This window comes from Lissotriton vulgaris, chromosome 1_1, assembly GCF_964263255.1.
Source record: "Lissotriton vulgaris chromosome 1_1, aLisVul1.2, whole genome shotgun sequence".
Lineage (NCBI taxonomy): Eukaryota > Metazoa > Chordata > Amphibia > Caudata > Salamandridae > Lissotriton > Lissotriton vulgaris.
In genome coordinates this window covers 230,532,790-230,550,136 of record NC_141685.1, presented here as the reverse complement: position 1 = coordinate 230,550,136, position 17,347 = coordinate 230,532,790, and the positions used below count along the sequence as shown (strand labels likewise).

Below are 17,347 nucleotides of genomic sequence, written 5' to 3'. Positions count from 1 at the left end.
GACAAGTAATCTTTTTTCCTAAATTATTACAATACAGAAATTCCTAGCCAAAAACAATTAGTTTTATGAAGAAATTATTTCATTGAAATAAATATCTATCGATCTGTCTATCTAGCTATCTTTCTATTCATCAATATATATATTTATATATATATATATATATATATATATAAAATCAGCTCACTTTACCATTTGCAGCTTATAACTATTAGCCACCAGGGGTCACTACTAACCAAAAGCAGTCATTCTACTTGTAAATCGTGCCAATCGAGTGGAACAGCGGCCTAGGATTCACCACTGCTTCATCTCATTTTCCAACAGATTGTAGACGTAAATTGGTTTTGATGGTACGCCTGTGCATGCTGAAATATTCAGAGCATATTCTGAATTTCAGTTAACACATCAGTAAGCATTTTGGCCATCAGTGAATTCAACCTTTTTTCTCAATCGGAATAGGCAAGGATAATGACAGATATATTTTACAATGTTAGAAAGTACATCATTTTATTTAATTGTGTGAATAAAAAGAATCTCCTCCCCGTCGGGGAATTGAACCCCGGTCTCCCGCGTGACAGGCGGGGATACTGACCACTATACTAACGAGGACTTATTGGCTTCAGTTAAACAGTGCTCATCTCCCTGGGGTTAAGGCATGCCCTCGATCAATTCTCAGTATTGTAATAGGCAGAATTGCTGCTTTTGGTTAGGACAAGTAATCTTTTTTCCTAAATTATTACAATACAGAAATTCCTAGCCAAAAACAATTAGTTTTATGAAGAAATTATTTCATTGAAATAAATATCTATCGATCTGTCTATCTAGCTATCTTTCTATTCATCAATATATATATTTATATATATATATATATATATATATATATATAAAATCAGCTCACTTTACCATTTGCAGCTTATAACTATTAGCCACCAGGGGTCACTACTAACCAAAAGCAGTCATTCTACTTGTAAATCGTGCCAATCGAGTGGAACAGCGGCCTAGGATTCACCACTGCTTCATCTCATTTTCCAACAGATTGTAGACGTAAATTGGTTTTGATGGTACGCCTGTGCATGCTGAAATATTCAGAGCATATTCTGAATTTCAGTTAACACATCAGTAAGCATTTTGGCCATCAGTGAATTCAACCTTTTTTCTCAATCGGAATAGGCAAGGATAATGACCGATATATTTTACAATGTTAGAAAGTACATCATTTTATTTAATTGTGTGAATAAAAGGAATCTCCTCCCCGTCGGGGAATTGAACCCAGGTCTCCCGCGTGACAGGCGGGGATACTGACCACTATACTAACGAGGACTTATTGGCTTCAGTTAAACAGTGCTCATCTCCCTGGGGTTAAGGCATGCCCTCGATCAATTCTCAGTATTGTAATAGGCAGAATTGCTGCTTTTGGTTAGGACAAGTAATCTTTTTTCCTAAATTATTACAATACAGAAATTCCTAGCCAAAAACAATTAGTTTTATGAAGAAATTATTTCATTGAAATAAATATCTATCGATCTGTCTATCTAGCTATCTTTCTATTCATCAATATATATATTTATATATATATATATATATATATATATAAAATCAGCTCACTTTACCATTTGCAGCTTATAACTATTAGCCACCAGGGGTCACTACTAACCAAAAGCAGTCATTCTACTTGTAAATCGTGCCAATCGAGTGGAACAGCGGCCTAGGATTCACCACTGCTTCATCTCATTTTCCAACAGATTGTAGACGTAAATTGGTTTTGATGGTACGCCTGTGCATGCTGAAATATTCAGAGCATATTCTGAATTTCAGTTAACACATCAGTAAGCATTTTGGCCATCAGTGAATTCAACCTTTTTTCTCAATCGGAATAGGCAAGGATAATGACAGATATATTTTACAATGTTAGAAAGTACATCATTTTATTTAATTGTGTGAATAAAAGGAATCTCCTCCCCGTCGGGGAATTGAACCCCGGTCTCCCGCGTGACAGGCGGGGATACTGACCACTATACTAACGAGGACTTATTGGCTTCAGTTAAACAGTGCTCATCTCCCTGGGGTTAAGGCATGCCCTCGATCAATTCTCAGTATTGTAATAGGCAGAATTGCTGCTTTTGGTTAGGACAAGTAATCTTTTTTCCTAAATTATTACAATACAGAAATTCCTAGCCAAAAACAATTAGTTTTATGAAGAAATTATTTCATTGAAATAAATATCTATCGATCTGTCTATCTAGCTATCTTTCTATTCATCAATATATATATTTATATATTTATATATATATATATATATATATATATATATATATAATCAGCTCACTTTACCATTTGCAGCTTATAACTATTAGCCACCAGGGGTCACTACTAACCAAAAGCAGTCATTCTACTTGTAAATCGTGCCAATCGAGTGGAACAGCGGCCTAGGATTCACCACTGCTTCATCTCATTTTCCAACAGATTGTAGACGTAAATTGGTTTTGATGGTACGCCTGTGCATGCTGAAATATTCAGAGCATATTCTGAATTTCAGTTAACACATCAGTAAGCATTTTGGCCATCAGTGAATTCAACCTTTTTTCTCAATCGGAATAGGCAAGGATAATGACAGATATATTTTACAATGTTAGAAAGTACATCATTTTATTTAATTGTGTGAATAAAAAGAATCTCCTCCCCGTCGGGGAATTGAACCCCGGTCTCCCGCGTGACAGGCGGGGATACTGACCACTATACTAACGAGGACTTATTGGCTTCAGTTAAACAGTGCTCATCTCCCTGGGGTTAAGGCATGCCCTCGATCAATTCTCAGTATTGTAATAGGCAGAATTGCTGCTTTTGGTTAGGACAAGTAATCTTTTTTCCTAAATTATTACAATACAGAAATTCCTAGCCAAAAACAATTAGTTTTATGAAGAAATTATTTCATTGAAATAAATATCTATCGATCTGTCTATCTAGCTATCTTTCTATTCATCAATATATATATTTATATATATATATATATATATAATCAGCTCACTTTACCATTTGCAGCTTATAACTATTAGCCACCAGGGGTCACTACTAACCAAAAGCAGTCATTCTACTTGTAAATCGTGCCAATCGAGTGGAACAGCGGCCTAGGATTCACCACTGCTTCATCTCATTTTCCAACAGATTGTAGACGTAAATTGGTTTTGATGGTACGCCTGTGCATGCTGAAATATTCAGAGCATATTCTGAATTTCAGTTAACACATCAGTAAGCATTTTGGCCATCAGTGAATTCAACCTTTTTTCTCAATCGAAATAGGCAAGGATAATGACAGATATATTTTACAATGTTAGAAAGTACATCATTTTATTTAATTGTGTGAATAAAAGGAATCGCCTCCCCGTCGGGGAATTGAACCCCGGTCTCCCACGTGACAGGCGGGGATACTGAACACTATACTAAGGAGGACTTATGGGCTTCAATTAAATAGTGCTCATTTCCCTGGGGTTAAGGCATGCCCTCGATCAATTCACAGTATTGTAATAGGCAGAATTGCTGCTTTTGGTTAGGACAAGTAATCTTTTTTCCTAAATTATTACAATACAGAAATTCCTAGCCAAAAACAATCAGTTTTATGAAGAAATTATTTCATTGAAATAAATATCTATCGATCTGTCTATCTAGCTATCTTTCTATTCATCAATATATATATTTATATATATATATATATATATATATATAAAATCAGCTCACTTTACCATTTGCAGCTTATAACTATTAGCCACCAGGGGTCACTACTAACCAAAAGCAGTCATTCTACTTGTAAATCGTGCCAATCGAGTGGAACAGCGGCCTAGGATTCACCACTGCTTCATCTCATTTTCCAACAGATTGTAGACGTAAATTGGTTTTGATGGTACGCCTGTGCATGCTGAAATATTCAGAGCATATTCTGAATTTCAGTTAACACATCAGTAAGCATTTTGGCCATCAGTGAATTCAACCTTTTTTCTCAATCGGAATAGGCAAGGATAATGACAGATATATTTTACAATGTTAGAAAGTACATCATTTTATTTAATTGTGTGAATAAAAGGAATCTCCTCCCCGTCGGGGAATTGAACCCCGGTCTCCCGCGTGACAGGCGGGGATACTGACCACTATACTAACGAGGACTTATTGGCTTCAGTTAAACAGTGCTCATCTCCCTGGGGTTAAGGCATGCCCTCGATCAATTCTCAGTATTGTAATAGGCAGAATTGCTGCTTTTGGTTAGGACAAGTAATCTTTTTTCCTAAATTATTACAATACAGAAATTCCTAGCCAAAAACAATTAGTTTTATGAAGAAATTATTTCATTGAAATAAATATCTATCGATCTGTCTATCTAGCTATCTTTCTATTCATCAATATATATATTTATATATTTATATATATATATATATATATATATATATATATATAATCAGCTCACTTTACCATTTGCAGCTTATAACTATTAGCCACCAGGGGTCACTACTAACCAAAAGCAGTCATTCTACTTGTAAATCGTGCCAATCGAGTGGAACAGCGGCCTAGGATTCACCACTGCTTCATCTCATTTTCCAACAGATTGTAGACGTAAATTGGTTTTGATGGTACGCCTGTGCATGCTGAAATATTCAGAGCATATTCTGAATTTCAGTTAACACATCAGTAAGCATTTTGGCCATCAGTGAATTCAACCTTTTTTCTCAATCGGAATAGGCAAGGATAATGACAGATATATTTTACAATGTTAGAAAGTACATCATTTTATTTAATTGTGTGAATAAAAGGAATCTCCTCCCCGTCGGGGAATTGAACCCCGGTCTCCCGCGTGACAGGCGGGGATACTGACCACTATACTAACGAGGACTTATTGGCTTCAGTTAAACAGTGCTCATCTCCCTGGGGTTAAGGCATGCCCTCGATCAATTCTCAGTATTGTAATAGGCAGAATTGCTGCTTTTGGTTAGGACAAGTAATCTTTTTTCCTAAATTATTACAATACAGAAATTCCTAGCCAAAAACAATTAGTTTTATGAAGAAATTATTTCATTGAAATAAATATCTATCGATCTGTCTATCTAGCTATCTTTCTATTCATCAATATATATATTTATATATTTATATATATATATATATATATATATATATATATATAATCAGCTCACTTTACCATTTGCAGCTTATAACTATTAGCCACCAGGGGTCACTACTAACCAAAAGCAGTCATTCTACTTGTAAATCGTGCCAATCGAGTGGAACAGCGGCCTAGGATTCACCACTGCTTCATCTCATTTTCCAACAGATTGTAGACGTAAATTGGTTTTGATGGTACGCCTGTGCATGCTGAAATATTCAGAGCATATTCTGAATTTCAGTTAACACATCAGTAAGCATTTTGGCCATCAGTGAATTCAACCTTTTTTCTCAATCGGAATAGGCAAGGATAATGACAGATATATTTTACAATGTTAGAAAGTACATCATTTTATTTAATTGTGTGAATAAAAAGAATCTCCTCCCCGTCGGGGAATTGAACCCCGGTCTCCCGCGTGACAGGCGGGGATACTGACCACTATACTAACGAGGACTTATTGGCTTCAGTTAAACAGTGCTCATCTCCCTGGGGTTAAGGCATGCCCTCGATCAATTCTCAGTATTGTAATAGGCAGAATTGCTGCTTTTGGTTAGGACAAGTAATCTTTTTTCCTAAATTATTACAATACAGAAATTCCTAGCCAAAAACAATTAGTTTTATGAAGAAATTATTTCATTGAAATAAATATCTATCGATCTGTCTATCTAGCTATCTTTCTATTCATCAATATATATATTTATATATATATATATATATATAATCAGCTCACTTTACCATTTGCAGCTTATAACTATTAGCCACCAGGGGTCACTACTAACCAAAAGCAGTCATTCTACTTGTAAATCGTGCCAATCGAGTGGAACAGCGGCCTAGGATTCACCACTGCTTCATCTCATTTTCCAACAGATTGTAGACGTAAATTGGTTTTGATGGTACGCCTGTGCATGCTGAAATATTCAGAGCATATTCTGAATTTCAGTTAACACATCAGTAAGCATTTTGGCCATCAGTGAATTCAACCTTTTTTCTCAATCGAAATAGGCAAGGATAATGACAGATATATTTTACAATGTTAGAAAGTACATCATTTTATTTAATTGTGTGAATAAAAGGAATCGCCTCCCCGTCGGGGAATTGAACCCCGGTCTCCCACGTGACAGGCGGGGATACTGAACACTATACTAAGGAGGACTTATGGGCTTCAATTAAATAGTGCTCATTTCCCTGGGGTTAAGGCATGCCCTCGATCAATTCACAGTATTGTAATAGGCAGAATTGCTGCTTTTGGTTAGGACAAGTAATCTTTTTTCCTAAATTATTACAATACAGAAATTCCTAGCCAAAAACAATCAGTTTTATGAAGAAATTATTTCATTGAAATAAATATCTATCGATCTGTCTATCTAGCTATCTTTCTATTCATCAATATATATATTTATATAAATATATATATATATATATATATATATATATATATATATATATATATATATATATAATCAGCTCACTTTACCATTTTCAGCTTATAACTATTAGCCACCAGGGGTCACTACTAACCAAAAGCAGTAATTCTACTTGTAAATCGTGCCAATCGAGTGGAACAGCAGTCTAGGATTCACCACTGCTTCATCTCATTTTCCAACAGATTGTAGACGTAAATTGGTTTTGATGGTACGCCTGTGCATGCTGAAATATTCAGAGCATATTCTGAATTTCAGTTAACACATCAGTAAGCATTTTGGCCATCAGTGCATTCAACCTTTTTTCTCAATCGGAATAGGCAAGGATAATGACAGATATATTTTACAATGTTAGAAAGTACATCATTTTATTTAATTGTGTGAATAAAAGGAATCGCCTCCCCGTCGGGGAATTGAACCCCGGTCTCCCGCGTGACAGGCGGGGATACTGACCACTATACTAACGAGGACTTATTGGCTTCAGTTAAACAGTGCTCACCTCCCTGGGGTTAAGGCATGCCCTCGATCAATTCTCAGTATTGTAATAGGCAGAATTGCTGCTTTTGGTTAGGACAAGTAATCTTTTTTCCTAAATTATTACAATACAGAAATTCCTAGCCAAAAACAATTAGTTTTATGAAGAAATTATTTCATTGAAATAAATATCTATCGATCTGTCTATCTAGCTATCTTTCTATTCATCAATATATATATTTATATATATATATATATATATATATATATAAAATCAGCTCACTTTACCATTTGCAGCTTATAACTATTAGCCACCAGGGGTCACTACTAACCAAAAGCAGTCATTCTACTTGTAAATCGTGCCAATCGAGTGGAACAGCGGCCTAGGATTCACCACTGCTTCATCTCATTTTCCAACAGATTGTAGACGTAAATTGGTTTTGATGGTACGCCTGTGCATGCTGAAATATTCAGAGCATATTCTGAATTTCAGTTAACACATCAGTAAGCATTTTGGCCATCAGTGAATTCAACCTTTTTTCTCAATCGGAATAGGCAAGGATAATGACAGATATATTTTACAATGTTAGAAAGTACATCATTTTATTTAATTGTGTGAATAAAAGGAATCTCCTCCCCGTTGGGGAATTGAACCCCGGTCTCCCGCGTGACAGGCGGGGATACTGACCACTTTACTAACGAGGACTTATTGGCTTCAGTTAAACAGTGCTCATCTCCCTGGGGTTAAGGCATGCCCTCGATCAATTCTCAGTATTGTAATAGGCAGAATTGCTGCTTTTGGTTAGGACAAGTAATCTTTTTTCCTAAATTATTACAATACAGAAATTCCTAGCCAAAAACAATTAGTTTTATGAAGAAATTATTTCATTGAAATAAATATCTATCGATCTGTCTATCTAGCTATCTTTCTATTCATCAATATATATATTATATATATATATATATATATATATATATATATATATATATATATATATATATATATAATCAGCTCACTTTACCATTTGCAGCTTATAACTATTAGCCACCAGGGATCACTACTAACCAAAAGCAGTCATTCTACTTGTAAATCGTGCCAATCGAGTGGAACAGCGGCCTAGGATTCACCACTGCTTCATCTCATTTTCCAACAGATTGTAGACGTAAATTGGTTTTGATGGTACGCCTGTGCATGCTGAAATATTCAGAGCATATTCTGAATTTCAGTTAACACATCAGTAAGCATTTTGGCCATCAGTGAATTCAACCTTTTTTCTCAATCGGAATAGGCAAGGATAATGACAGATATATTTTACAATGTTAGAAAGTACATCATTTTATTTAATTGTGTGAATAAAAGGAATCTCCTCCCCGTCGGGGAATTGAACCCCGGTCTCCCGCGTGACAGGCGGGGATACTGACCACTATACTAACGAGGACTTATTGGCTTCAGTTAAACAGTGCTCATCTCCCTGGGGTTAAGGCATGCCCTCGATCAATTCTCAGTATTGTAATAGGCAGAATTGCTGCTTTTGGTTAGGACAAGTAATCTTTTTTCCTAAATTATTACAATACAGAAATTCCTAGCCAAAAACAATTAGTTTTATGAAGAAATTATTTCATTGAAATAAATATCTATCGATCTGTCTATCTAGCTATCTTTCTATTCATCAATATATATATTTATATATATATATATATATATATATATATATATATATAAAATCAGCTCACTTTACCATTTGCAGCTTATAACTATTAGCCACCAGGGGTCACTACTAACCAAAAGCAGTCATTCTACTTGTAAATCGTGCCAATCGAGTGGAACAGCGGCCTAGGATTCACCACTGCTTCATCTCATTTTCCAACAGATTGTAGACGTAAATTGGTTTTGATGGTACGCCTGTGCATGCTGAAATATTCAGAGCATATTCTGAATTTCAGTTAACACATCAGTAAGCATTTTGGCCATCAGTGAATTCAACCTTTTTTCTCAATCGGAATAGGCAAGGATAATGACAGATATATTTTACAATGTTAGAAAGTACATCATTTTATTTAATTGTGTGAATAAAAGGAATCTCCTCCCCGTCGGGGAATTGAACCCCGGTCTCCCGCGTGACAGGCGGGGATACTGACCACTATACTAACGAGGACTTATTGGCTTCAGTTAAACAGTGCTCATCTCCCTGGGGTTAAGGCATGCCCTCGATCAATTCTCAGTATTGTAATAGGCAGAATTGCTGCTTTTGGTTAGGACAAGTAATCTTTTTTCCTAAATTATTACAATACAGAAATTCCTAGCCAAAAACAATTAGTTTTATGAAGAAATTATTTCATTGAAATAAATATCTATCGATCTGTCTATCTAGCTATCTTTCTATTCATCAATATATATATTTATATATATATATATATATAATCAGCTCACTTTACCATTTGCAGCTTATAACTATTAGCCACCAGGGGTCACTACTAACCAAAAGCAGTCATTCTACTTGTAAATCGTGCCAATCGAGTGGAACAGCGGCCTAGGATTCACCACTGCTTCATCTCATTTTCCAACAGATTGTAGACGTAAATTGGTTTTGATGGTACGCCTGTGCATGCTGAAATATTCAGAGCATATTCTGAATTTCAGTTAACACATCAGTAAGCATTTTGGCCATCAGTGAATTCAACCTTTTTTCTCAATCGGAATAGGCAAGGATAATGACCGATATATTTTACAATGTTAGAAAGTACATCATTTTATTTAATTGTGTGAATAAAAGGAATCTCCTCCCCGTCGGGGAATTGAACCCCGGTCTCCCGCGTGACAGGCGGGGATACTGACCACTATACTAACGAGGACTTATTGGCTTCAGTTAAACAGTGCTCATCTCCCTGGGGTTAAGGCATGCCCTCGATCAATTCTCAGTATTGTAATAGGCAGAATTGCTGCTTTTGGTTAGGACAAGTAATCTTTTTTCCTAAATTATTACAATACAGAAATTCCTAGCCAAAAACAATTAGTTTTATGAAGAAATTATTTCATTGAAATAAATATCTATCGATCTGTCTATCTAGCTATCTTTCTATTCATCAATATATATATTTATATATATATATATATATATATATATATATATATATATATATATATATATATAAAATCAGCTCACTTTACCATTTGCAGCTTATAACTATTAGCCACCAGGGGTCACTACTAACCAAAAGCAGTCATTCTACTTGTAAATCGTGCCAATCGAGTGGAACAGCGGCCTAGGATTCACCACTGCTTCATCTCATTTTCCAACAGATTGTAGACGTAAATTGGTTTTGATGGTACGCCTGTGCATGCTGAAATATTCAGAGCATATTCTGAATTTCAGTTAACACATCAGTAAGCATTTTGGCCATCAGTGAATTCAACCTTTTTTCTCAATCGGAATAGGCAAGGATAATGACAGATATATTTTACAATGTTAGAAAGTACATCATTTTATTTAATTGTGTGAATAAAAGGAATCTCCTCCCCGTCGGGGAATTGAACCCCGGTCTCCCGCGTGACAGGCGGGGATACTGACCACTATACTAACGAGGACTTATTGGCTTCAGTTAAACAGTGCTCATCTCCCTGGGGTTAAGGCATGCCCTCGATCAATTCTCAGTATTGTAATAGGCAGAATTGCTGCTTTTGGTTAGGACAAGTAATCTTTTTTCCTAAATTATTACAATACAGAAATTCCTAGCCAAAAACAATTAGTTTTATGAAGAAATTATTTCATTGAAATAAATATCTATTGATCTGTCTATCTAGCTATCTTTCTATTCATCAATATATATATTTATATATATATATATATATATATATATAATCAGCTCACTTTACCATTTGCAGCTTATAACTATTAGCCACCAGGGGTCACTACTAACCAAAAGCAGTCATTCTACTTGTAAATCGTGCCAATCGAGTGGAACAGCGGCCTAGGATTCACCACTGCTTCATCTCATTTTCCAACAGATTGTAGACGTAAATTGGTTTTGATGGTACGCCTGTGCATGCTGAAATATTCAGAGCATATTCTGAATTTCAGTTAACACATCAGTAAGCATTTTGGCCATCAGTGAATTCAACCTTTTTTCTCAATCGGAATAGGCAAGGATAATGACAGATATATTTTACAATGTTAGAAAGTACATCATTTTATTTAATTGTGTGAATAAAGGGAATCTCCTCCCCGTCGGGGAATTGAACCCCGGTCTCCCGCGTGACAGGCGGGGATACTGACCACTATACTAACGAGGACTTATTGGCTTCAGTTAAACAGTGCTCATCTCCCTGGGGTTAAGGCATGCCCTCGATCAATTCTCAGTATTGTAATAGGCAGAATTGCTGCTTTTGGTTAGGACAAGTAATCTTTTTTCCTAAATTATTACAATACAGAAATTCCTAGCCAAAAACAATTAGTTTTATGAAGAAATTATTTCATTGAAATAAATATCTATCGATCTGTCTATCTAGCTATCTTTCTATTCATCAATATATATATTTATATATATATATATATATAATCAGCTCACTTTACCATTTGCAGCTTATAACTATTAGCCACCAGGGGTCACTACTAACCAAAAGCAGTCATTCTACTTGTAAATCGTGCCAATCGAGTGGAACAGCGGCCTAGGATTCACCACTGCTTCATCTCATTTTCCAACAGATTGTAGACGTAAATTGGTTTTGATGGTACGCCTGTGCATGCTGAAATATTCAGAGCATATTCTGAATTTCAGTTAACACATCAGTAAGCATTTTGGCCATCAGTGAATTCAACCTTTTTTCTCAATCGGAATAGGCAAGGATAATGACCGATATATTTTACAATGTTAGAAAGTACATCATTTTATTTAATTGTGTGAATAAAAGGAATCTCCTCCCCGTCGGGGAATTGAACCCCGGTCTCCCGCGTGACAGGCGGGGATACTGACCACTATACTAACGAGGACTTATTGGCTTCAGTTAAACAGTGCTCATCTCCCTGGGGTTAAGGCATGCCCTCGATCAATTCTCAGTATTGTAATAGGCAGAATTGCTGCTTTTGGTTAGGACAAGTAATCTTTTTTCCTAAATTATTACAATACAGAAATTCCTAGCCAAAAACAATTAGTTTTATGAAGAAATTATTTCATTGAAATAAATATCTATCGATCTGTCTATCTAGCTATCTTTCTATTCATCAATATATATATTTATATATATATATATATATATATATATATATATATATATATATATAAAATCAGCTCACTTTACCATTTGCAGCTTATAACTATTAGCCACCAGGGGTCACTACTAACCAAAAGCAGTCATTCTACTTGTAAATCGTGCCAATCGAGTGGAACAGCGGCCTAGGATTCACCACTGCTTCATCTCATTTTCCAACAGATTGTAGACGTAAATTGGTTTTGATGGTACGCCTGTGCATGCTGAAATATTCAGAGCATATTCTGAATTTCAGTTAACACATCAGTAAGCATTTTGGCCATCAGTGAATTCAACCTTTTTTCTCAATCGGAATAGGCAAGGATAATGACAGATATATTTTACAATGTTAGAAAGTACATCATTTTATTTAATTGTGTGAATAAAAGGAATCTCCTCCTCGTCGGGGAATTGAACCCCGGTCTCCCACGTGACAGGCGGGGATACTGACCACTATACTAACGAGGACTTATTGGCTTCAGTTAAACAGTGCTCATCTCCCTGGGGTTAAGGCATGCCCTCGATCAATTCTCAGTATTGTAATAGGCAGAACTGCTGCTTTTGGTTAGGACAAGTAATCCTTTTTCCTAAATTATTACAATACAGAAATTCCTAGCCAAAAACAATTAGTTTTATGAAGAAATTATTTCATTGAAATAAATATCTATCGATCTGTCTATCTAGCTATCTTTCTATTCATCAATATATATATTTATATATATATATATATATATATATATAAAATCAGCTCACTTTACCATTTGCAGCTTATACCTATTAGCCACCAGGGGTCACTACTAACCAAAAGCAGTCATTCTACTTGTAAATCGTGCCAATCGAGTGGAACAGCGGCCTAGGATTCACCACTGCTTCATCTCATTTTCCAACAGATTGTAGACGTAAATTGGTTTTGATGGTACGCCTGTGCATGCTGAAATATTCAGAGCATATTCTGAATTTCAGTTAACACATCAGTAAGCATTTTGGCCATCAGTGAATTCAACCTTTTTTCTCAATCGGAATAGGCAAGGATAATGACAGATATATTTTACAATGTTAGAAAGTACATCATTTTATTTAATTGTGTGAATAAAAGGAATCTCCTCCCCGTCGGGGAATTGAACCCCGGTCTCCCGCGTGACAGGCGGGGATACTGACCACTATACTAACGAGGACTTATTGGCTTCAGTTAAACAGTGCTCATCTCCCTGGGGTTAAGGCATGCCCTCGATCAATTCTCAGTATTGTAATAGGCAGAATTGCTGCTTTTGGTTAGGACAAGTAATCTTTTTTCCTAAATTATTACAATACAGAAATTCCTAGCCAAAAACAATTAGTTTTATGAAGAAATTATTTCATTGAAATAAATATCTATCGATCTGTCTATCTAGCTATCTTTCTATTCATCAATATATATATTTATATATATATATATATATATATATATAATCAGCTCACTTTACCATTTGCAGCTTATAACTATTAGCCACCAGGGGTCACTACTAACCAAAAGCAGTCATTCTACTTGTAAATCGTGCCAATCGAGTGGAACAGCGGCCTAGGATTCACCACTGCTTCATCTCATTTTCCAACAGATTGTAGACGTAAATTGGTTTTGATGGTACGCCTGTGCATGCTGAAATATTCAGAGCATATTCTGAATTTCAGTTAACACATCAGTAAGCATTTTGGCCATCAGTGAATTCAACCTTTTTTCTCAATCGGAATAGGCAAGGATAATGACAGATATATTTTACAATGTTAGAAAGTACATCATTTTATTTAATTGTGTGAATAAAAGGAATCTCCTCCCCGTCGGGGAATTGAACCCCGGTCTCCCGCGTGACAGGCGGGGATACTGACCACTATACTAACGAGGACTTATTGGCTTCAGTTAAACAGTGCTCATCTCCCTGGGGTTAAGGCATGCCCTCGATCAATTCTCAGTATTGTAATAGGCAGAATTGCTGCTTTTGGTTAGGACAAGTAATCTTTTTTCCTAAATTATTACAATACAGAAATTCCTAGCCAAAAACAATTAGTTTTATGAAGAAATTATTTCATTGAAATAAATATCTATCGATCTGTCTATCTAGCTATCTTTCTATTCATCAATATATATATTTATATATATATATATATATAATCAGCTCACTTTACCATTTGCAGCTTATAACTATTAGCCACCAGGGGTCACTACTAACCAAAAGCAGTCATTCTACTTGTAAATCGTGCCAATCGAGTGGAACAGCGGCCTAGGATTCACCACTGCTTCATCTCATTTTCCAACAGATTGTAGACGTAAATTGGTTTTGATGGTACGCCTGTGCATGCTGAAATATTCAGAGCATATTCTGAATTTCAGTTAACACATCAGTAAGCATTTTGGCCATCAGTGAATTCAACCTTTTTTCTCAATCGGAATAGGCAAGGATAATGACCGATATATTTTACAATGTTAGAAAGTACATCATTTTATTTAATTGTGTGAATAAAAGGAATCTCCTCCCCGTCGGGGAATTGAACCCCGGTCTCCCGCGTGACAGGCGGGGATACTGACCACTATACTAACGAGGACTTATTGGCTTCAGTTAAACAGTGCTCATCTCCCTGGGGTTAAGGCATGCCCTCGATCAATTCTCAGTATTGTAATAGGCAGAATTGCTGCTTTTGGTTAGGACAAGTAATCTTTTTTCCTAAATTATTACAATACAGAAATTCCTAGCCAAAAACAATTAGTTTTATGAAGAAATTATTTCATTGAAATAAATATCTATCGATCTGTCTATCTAGCTATCTTTCTATTCATCAATATATATATTTATATATATATATATATATATATATATATATATATATATATATATATATATAATCAGCTCACTTTACCATTTGCAGCTTATAACTATTAGCCACCAGGGGTCACTACTAACCAAAAGCAGTCATTCTACTTGTAAATCGTGCCTATCGAGTGGAACAGCGGCCTAGGATTCACCACTGCTTCATCTCATTTTCCAACAGATTGTAGACGTAAATTGGTTTTGATGGTACGCCTGTGCATGCTGAAATATTCAGAGCATATTCTGAATTTCAGTTAACACATCAGTAAGCATTTTGGCCATCAGTGAATTCAACCTTTTTTCTCAATCGGAATAGGCAAGGATAATGACCGATATATTTTACAATGTTAGAAAGTACATCATTTTATTTAATTGTGTGAATAAAAGGAATCTCCTCCCCGTCGGGGAATTGAACCCAGGTCTCCCGCGTGACAGGCGGGGATACTGACCACTATACTAACGAGGACTTATTGGCTTCAGTTAAACAGTGCTCATCTCCCTGGGGTTAAGGCATGCCCTCGATCAATTCTCAGTATTGTAATAGGCAGAATTGCTGCTTTTGGTTAGGACAAGTAATCTTTTTTCCTAAATTATTACAATACAGAAATTCCTAGCCAAAAACAATTAGTTTTATGAAGAAATTATTTCATTGAAATAAATATCTATCGATCTGTCTATCTAGCTATCTTTCTATTCATCAATATATATATTTATATATATATATATATATATATATATAAAATCAGCTCACTTTACCATTTGCAGCTTATAACTATTAGCCACCAGGGGTCACTACTAACCAAAAGCAGTCATTCTACTTGTAAATCGTGCCAATCGAGTGGAACAGCGGCCTAGGATTCACCACTGCTTCATCTCATTTTCCAACAGATTGTAGACGTAAATTGGTTTTGATGGTACGCCTGTGCATGCTGAAATATTCAGAGCATATTCTGAATTTCAGTTAACACATCAGTAAGCATTTTGGCCATCAGTGAATTCAACCTTTTTTCTCAATCGGAATAGGCAAGGATAATGACAGATATATTTTACAATGTTAGAAAGTACATCATTTTATTTAATTGTGTGAATAAAAAGAATCTCCTCCCCGTCGGGGAATTGAACCCCGGTCTCCCGCGTGACAGGCGGGGATACTGACCACTATACTAACGAGGACTTATTGGCTTCAGTTAAACAGTGCTCATCTCCCTGGGGTTAAGGCATGCCCTCGATCAATTCTCAGTATTGTAATAGGCAGAATTGCTGCTTTTGGTTAGGACAAGTAATCTTTTTTCCTAAATTATTACAATACAGAAATTCCTAGCCAAAAACAATTAGTTTTATGAAGAAATTATTTCATTGAAATAAATATCTATCGATCTGTCTATCTAGCTATCTTTCTATTCATCAATATATATATTTATATATATATATATATATATATATATATATAAAATCAGCTCACTTTACCATTTGCAGCTTATAACTATTAGCCACCAGGGGTCACTACTAACCAAAAGCAGTCATTCTACTTGTAAATCGTGCCAATCGAGTGGAACAGCGGCCTAGGATTCACCACTGCTTCATCTCATTTTCCAACAGATTGTAGACGTAAATTGGTTTTGATGGTACGCCTGTGCATGCTGAAATATTCAGAGCATATTCTGAATTTCAGTTAACACATCAGTAAGCATTTTGGCCATCAGTGAATTCAACCTTTTTTCTCAATCGGAATAGGCAAGGATAATGACCGATATATTTTACAATGTTAGAAAGTACATCATTTTATTTAATTGTGTGAATAAAAGGAATCTCCTCCCCGTCGGGGAATTGAACCCAGGTCTCCCGCGTGACAGGCGGGGATACTGACCACTATACTAACGAGGACTTATTGGCTTCAGTTAAACAGTGCTCATCTCCCTGGGGTTAAGGCATGCCCTCGATCAATTCTCAGTATTGTAATAGGCAGAATTGCTGCTTTTGGTTAGGACAAGTAATCTTTTTTCCTAAATTATTACAATACAGAAATTCCTAGCCAAAAACAATTAGTTTTATGAAGAAATTATTTCATTGAAATAAATATCTATCGATCTGTCTATCTAGCTATCTTTCTATTCATCAATATATATATTTATATATATATATATATATATATATATAAAATCAGCTCACTTTACCATTTGCAGCTTATAACTATTAGCCACCAGGGGTCACTACTAACCAAAAGCAG

General features: G+C 35.6%; 17 non-coding genes across 17 annotated transcripts; all 17 read right to left on the bottom strand.

Moving 5' to 3' along the window:
* Positions 1 to 534: 534 nt before the first annotated feature.
* Positions 535 to 606, bottom strand: TRNAD-GUC (transfer RNA aspartic acid (anticodon GUC)). Its single transcript has one exon. It is a non-coding gene; the product is annotated as a tRNA-Asp (tRNA).
* Positions 607 to 1,952: 1,346 nt separating this feature from the next.
* Positions 1,953 to 2,024, bottom strand: TRNAD-GUC (transfer RNA aspartic acid (anticodon GUC)). Its single transcript has one exon. It is a non-coding gene; the product is annotated as a tRNA-Asp (tRNA).
* Positions 2,025 to 2,673: 649 nt separating this feature from the next.
* Positions 2,674 to 2,745, bottom strand: TRNAD-GUC (transfer RNA aspartic acid (anticodon GUC)). The gene has a single exon. It is a non-coding gene; the product is annotated as a tRNA-Asp (tRNA).
* Positions 2,746 to 4,079: 1,334 nt separating this feature from the next.
* Positions 4,080 to 4,151, bottom strand: TRNAD-GUC (transfer RNA aspartic acid (anticodon GUC)). The gene has a single exon. It is a non-coding gene; the product is annotated as a tRNA-Asp (tRNA).
* A 649-nt stretch (positions 4,152 to 4,800) lies between these two features.
* TRNAD-GUC (transfer RNA aspartic acid (anticodon GUC)) lies at positions 4,801 to 4,872 on the bottom strand. Its single transcript has one exon. It is a non-coding gene; the product is annotated as a tRNA-Asp (tRNA).
* Positions 4,873 to 5,521: 649 nt separating this feature from the next.
* Positions 5,522 to 5,593, bottom strand: TRNAD-GUC (transfer RNA aspartic acid (anticodon GUC)). Its single transcript has one exon. It is a non-coding gene; the product is annotated as a tRNA-Asp (tRNA).
* Positions 5,594 to 6,959: 1,366 nt separating this feature from the next.
* TRNAD-GUC (transfer RNA aspartic acid (anticodon GUC)) lies at positions 6,960 to 7,031 on the bottom strand. The gene has a single exon. It is a non-coding gene; the product is annotated as a tRNA-Asp (tRNA).
* Positions 7,032 to 8,402: 1,371 nt separating this feature from the next.
* On the bottom strand, positions 8,403 to 8,474 carry TRNAD-GUC (transfer RNA aspartic acid (anticodon GUC)). The gene has a single exon. It is a non-coding gene; the product is annotated as a tRNA-Asp (tRNA).
* A 645-nt stretch (positions 8,475 to 9,119) lies between these two features.
* TRNAD-GUC (transfer RNA aspartic acid (anticodon GUC)) lies at positions 9,120 to 9,191 on the bottom strand. The gene has a single exon. It is a non-coding gene; the product is annotated as a tRNA-Asp (tRNA).
* Positions 9,192 to 9,816: 625 nt separating this feature from the next.
* On the bottom strand, positions 9,817 to 9,888 carry TRNAD-GUC (transfer RNA aspartic acid (anticodon GUC)). Its single transcript has one exon. It is a non-coding gene; the product is annotated as a tRNA-Asp (tRNA).
* A 661-nt stretch (positions 9,889 to 10,549) lies between these two features.
* TRNAD-GUC (transfer RNA aspartic acid (anticodon GUC)) lies at positions 10,550 to 10,621 on the bottom strand. Its single transcript has one exon. It is a non-coding gene; the product is annotated as a tRNA-Asp (tRNA).
* Positions 10,622 to 11,254: 633 nt separating this feature from the next.
* On the bottom strand, positions 11,255 to 11,326 carry TRNAD-GUC (transfer RNA aspartic acid (anticodon GUC)). The gene has a single exon. It is a non-coding gene; the product is annotated as a tRNA-Asp (tRNA).
* A 625-nt stretch (positions 11,327 to 11,951) lies between these two features.
* On the bottom strand, positions 11,952 to 12,023 carry TRNAD-GUC (transfer RNA aspartic acid (anticodon GUC)). The gene has a single exon. It is a non-coding gene; the product is annotated as a tRNA-Asp (tRNA).
* A 1,360-nt stretch (positions 12,024 to 13,383) lies between these two features.
* Positions 13,384 to 13,455, bottom strand: TRNAD-GUC (transfer RNA aspartic acid (anticodon GUC)). The gene has a single exon. It is a non-coding gene; the product is annotated as a tRNA-Asp (tRNA).
* Positions 13,456 to 14,088: 633 nt separating this feature from the next.
* Positions 14,089 to 14,160, bottom strand: TRNAD-GUC (transfer RNA aspartic acid (anticodon GUC)). The gene has a single exon. It is a non-coding gene; the product is annotated as a tRNA-Asp (tRNA).
* A 625-nt stretch (positions 14,161 to 14,785) lies between these two features.
* Positions 14,786 to 14,857, bottom strand: TRNAD-GUC (transfer RNA aspartic acid (anticodon GUC)). The gene has a single exon. It is a non-coding gene; the product is annotated as a tRNA-Asp (tRNA).
* A 1,364-nt stretch (positions 14,858 to 16,221) lies between these two features.
* Positions 16,222 to 16,293, bottom strand: TRNAD-GUC (transfer RNA aspartic acid (anticodon GUC)). The gene has a single exon. It is a non-coding gene; the product is annotated as a tRNA-Asp (tRNA).
* Between the last annotated feature and the right edge of the window lie 1,054 nt (positions 16,294 to 17,347).